We start from the raw sequence: 4,368 nt of genomic DNA, 5'->3' as shown, positions 1-4,368 counted from the left end.
ATTTTGAGTGCTCTATCTGATAATATTTATAAAATATTTTGTCATACAAAAACTGCTTTGGAGTTATGAGACGCTCTTGAACTAAAGTATGGTTCTGCTGAAAAGGGTTTAAGAAAAATACTCTTGTGAAAGAATGATTTAGTTTCAAATGGAAGATGAAAAACCTATCTCTGACCAAGTTCATGAATTTGAAATTATTATTTATGAAATGAAAATGAAAGAAATTACTTTGCCTGACATAATGCTTGTTAGTTTGTTAATTTCTAAATTGCCTCCTTCTTTGTCTGAATTTGCAAGAAGCCTTAAACATAAACCCGATCATTTCACTTTATCTGATTTATTGGTTACCTTGCGAATTGAAGATAAACATCGTATTTCACAAAAGGATTCTAATAAAACCCCTTTTCAGGCTAAGGCTCATTTAGTGGAAAACGCTAATAAGCCTAAACAAAAAATTTTCAAAAAATCTAGTTTTTCCAATAATAATAAATTTGGTCAAAGCTCTCATTTCTCTAAAAATAAAAACAAGGCTTTTAATAACAACTACAAACCAAAGAGTAAAATTCAAGGAAATGAGCCCTTCTGCTTTGTTTGTGGAAGAAACAATCATTTTGCTAAAGATTGTTTTCATCATCGTCGTCAACCAAAAGACATTACATTTGATCCCAAATCTTCGTCTCAGCCTCAAGCTAATGTTATTATCGCTAATGCTAGCTCGGATTTCCCATCTAACAGGTATCATGTCACTAGAGCAGGGTTAAATTTTATTTATAACTCAAATGATTGGTGGATTAACTCTGGAGCTAATGTTCATGTGTATGCTGATAAAAAAATATTTTCTTCATATCAAGAATGTGGCACACGTACTGTAAGCATGGGGAATGGGAGCCTAGCACACGTCATTGGTCTAGGTTGAGTAGAATTAGAATTATCTTCTGGAAAATATCTTGTTTTAGATGAAGTTTTTCATGTTTCTGAAATTAGAAAAAATTTGATTAGTGCTGCTTTGTTAGTTCAACAAGGTTTTAAAGTTGTTTTTGAATCCAATAGAGTTGTAATTTCTCGACATGGTTCTTTTGTTGGGAAAGGATATATTTGTGATGGTTTATTTAAACTTAGTATCATGTCTTCCTTTATTAATAAAAATTCTAGCATTTCTTCATATTCTATTTCAAATGTTATGTTGTGACATTTGGCATGGTAAACTTGGACATGTTAACTTGAATTATATTAAAAGAATGATGACACTTGATCTTATTCCTAAATCTTTTAATGAATTGAAACAAAAATGTGAAGTTGTGTTCAAGCCAAACAACCTAGAAAATCTTTTCAAAATTCTGTCCAAAAGGAAACTTGTGTGCTTGAACTCATTTATAGTGATACATGTGATAGTAATGGTGTTATTACTCGTGGTGGAAAGAAATACTTTATTACCTTCATTGATGACTTCTCAAAATATTGCTATGTATACTTGATTATTCATAAAAGTGAGTTATTTGAAAAATTCAAGGTTTATAAAGCAGAAGTCGAAAATCAATTAGAAAGGAGTATTAAAGTTCTTCGTTCTGATAGAGGAGGGGAATATTCTTCTAATGAAATGGGTGAATTTTTTGAAACACATGGCATAATTCATGAAGTCACTCCTCCCTATGCTCCTCAACCTAATGGAATTGCTGAAAGAAAAAATCGTACTTTATTAGACATGATAAACGCTATGCTTATAAGTTCTGGTTTGCCTGATAATTTGTGGGGGGAAGCTTTGTTTACTGCATGTCACATTTTGAATAGAAATCCTTATAAAAATTCTGATAAAACCCCTTATGAACTTTGGAAAAATAGAAAACCAAATTTGAAATATCTCAAAGTGTAGAGGTGTCTTGCAAAGGTGAATATTCCTATTAATAAGAAAAGAAAAATTGGTCCCAAGACGGTTGATTGTGTTTTTCTAGGATACTCTTTACATAGTACTACTTATAGATTTTTAGTTATTAAATCTGAAGTTTCTGGAATTTCTAATAATATAATTATGGAATCTAGAGATGCTATTTTCTTTGAAAATATTTTTCCTTTGAAGAATAAATTGTCTAAACCTATTTATGATACTTCTAGCTCTGTTTTACCTTCTAGTAGTACTGTTAACAAGGATTTTGAACCTAGAATTAGTAAAACAATTAGAAAAGCTAAAGATTTTGGTCCTGAATTTTATTCTTTTTTACTTGAAAATGATCTTAAAACTTATAGTGAAGCTATGAGATCTGTTGATGCACCTTTTTGGAAAGAAACTATTAATGATGAAATAGATTCTCTTAAAATCAATAAAACTTAGTTTTTGACTGACCTTCCTCCTGGTTGCAAGAGTATAGGTTGTAAATGGGTTTTTTTGGAAAAAATTGAGAACAGATGGCTCCATAGATAAGTTTAAGACAAGACTTGTTATTATTGGTTATAAATAAGTAGAAGGTGTAGATTTCTTTGATACATACTCTCCTATTTCTAAAGTTACTACTATTAGAGTTTTAATTGTACTTGCATGTGTTTTTAATTTGGAAATTCATCAAATGGATGTAAAAACTGCCTTCTTAAATGGTGACTTGGAAGAAGAAATTTACATGAATCAACCTGAAGGTTTTATAGAACCTGGAATGGAAAATAAAGTTTGCAAGCTTGTTAACTCCTTGTATGGTTTAAAATAGGCTCCCAAACAATGGCATGATAAATTTGATCAAGTTGTTTCTTCATATGGATTTCAGTTTAATAATAGTGATAAATGTGTTTATGTGAAACAATTTGATGATAATTCATGTGTTATTTTATGTCTCTATGTGGATGATATTTTAATCTTTGGTAGTAATCTACATGTTATAAATGATGTGAAGTCTTTCTTGTCTAGTAATTTTGAAATGAAGGATCTTGGTCTTGTTGATGTTATTTTAGGTATTAAGTTGATTAAGAATCATGATGGTATTGTTTTGACACAATCACATTATATTAAAGTTGTTAAAAAAGTTTAATTATTTTGATGTGAAACCAGTTTCTACCCCATTTGATCCTAGTATTAAATTGAAGAAAAATATTGGTGAAAGTGTCTCTCCTCTTAAATATTCTCAAATTATTGGTTCCTTGTTGCATTTGTCTAATTTCTCAAGACCGGACACTGCATATGTCGTTGGTAGGTTAGGAAGATATACTCATAATCCTGATCCTTCACATTGGTTTGCTCTAGAAAGGTTATTTAGATATCTCAAAGGAACTGTTAATTATGGCATTCACTATGCATGTTATCCTGCTGTAATTGAAGGTTTTTGTGATGCAAATTGGATTTCTGACTCTGATGAAACTAAATCTACCAGTGGTTATGTCTTTACTTTAACTGGAGGTGCAGTAGCTTGGAAATCTGCAAAACAAACTATTATTTCTCGTTCTACTATGGAAGCTGAAATAATTGCCTTAGATACTACTAGTAGTGAGGCTGAATTTCTTAAAAATTTACTATATGACTTGCCATTATTAAATAAACCTATACGTCCAATCTCAATGAATTGTGATAGTTAAGTTTCCATTGCTAAAGTTACTAGCAAAAACTTTAATGAAAAAAGAAGGCACTTGAGAATAAGACACAAATCTATTAGAAATTTGATAACTCATGGTGTTATTTTTGTTAATTTTATCAGGTCTGAAAATAATCTTGCAGATCCACTCAAAAAAGGGTTGACGCGTCAACAAGTACTTGAATCGTCGAGGGGAATGGGACTAAAGTCCATCAACTAGTTGCAACAATGGACACCCATCTCCACATAAATGGCGATCCCATAAATGGAGTTCAATGGGTAATAACGAAATTGTTTGTTAACTAAGTACACCATTGTAAATTGAAAAATTATTGCATGTTCCATTCCTATGGCAAGGTGTACTCTAAAGTAAACTGTGACAGTAATAAGGTTGAGGTATTCAAATATTTATATTTATTGTGTTAAAATTAAAAATACCTCTAAATGGACCCAATGACAATTGTTGTAGGGGTGGGTCTCACAGACCACCCTTGGAAGGGTTCACCTAGTGAGTGTGGTGGTGGGGCCGTTATTGTGAGATATATGGGCAATCTCTAAATGACACTCACTAAACAAGATACATGCTCAAGGCCGTAATGCGCTCCACTGATTAGAACTAAAATGAACACCTTTATTATACGTGTTACGTTCTAAAATTTGGTTAAATGGATATGGCTCAAGACAATTATGTCTCCATATTCTCTCAAATGAAAGTTCATATACACTAGGTATAAGGCTCAAACCCAGAAGGTTCCTTGTACTGAAAATATAATATATCATGCTCCATTAAAATATTTAAGTTTATATATATATATATATA

The 4,368-nt window shown here is 31.2% G+C and overlaps 1 pseudogene; it reads left to right on the top strand.

Moving 5' to 3' along the window:
• Positions 1 to 2,558: 2,558 nt before the first annotated feature.
• On the top strand, positions 2,559 to 3,552 carry LOC145955253 (secreted RxLR effector protein 161 pseudogene; annotated as a pseudogene).
• The last annotated feature ends 816 nt before the right edge of the window (positions 3,553 to 4,368 follow it).

This window comes from Cajanus cajan, chromosome 1, assembly GCF_000230855.2.
Source record: "Cajanus cajan strain Asha chromosome 1, NIPB_CcT2T_4, whole genome shotgun sequence".
In the NCBI taxonomy this organism is placed as follows: Eukaryota; Viridiplantae; Streptophyta; class Magnoliopsida; order Fabales; family Fabaceae; genus Cajanus; species Cajanus cajan.
The sequence above is the reverse complement of the archived record's forward strand: the minus strand, read 5'-3'. Positions and strand labels throughout refer to the sequence as shown.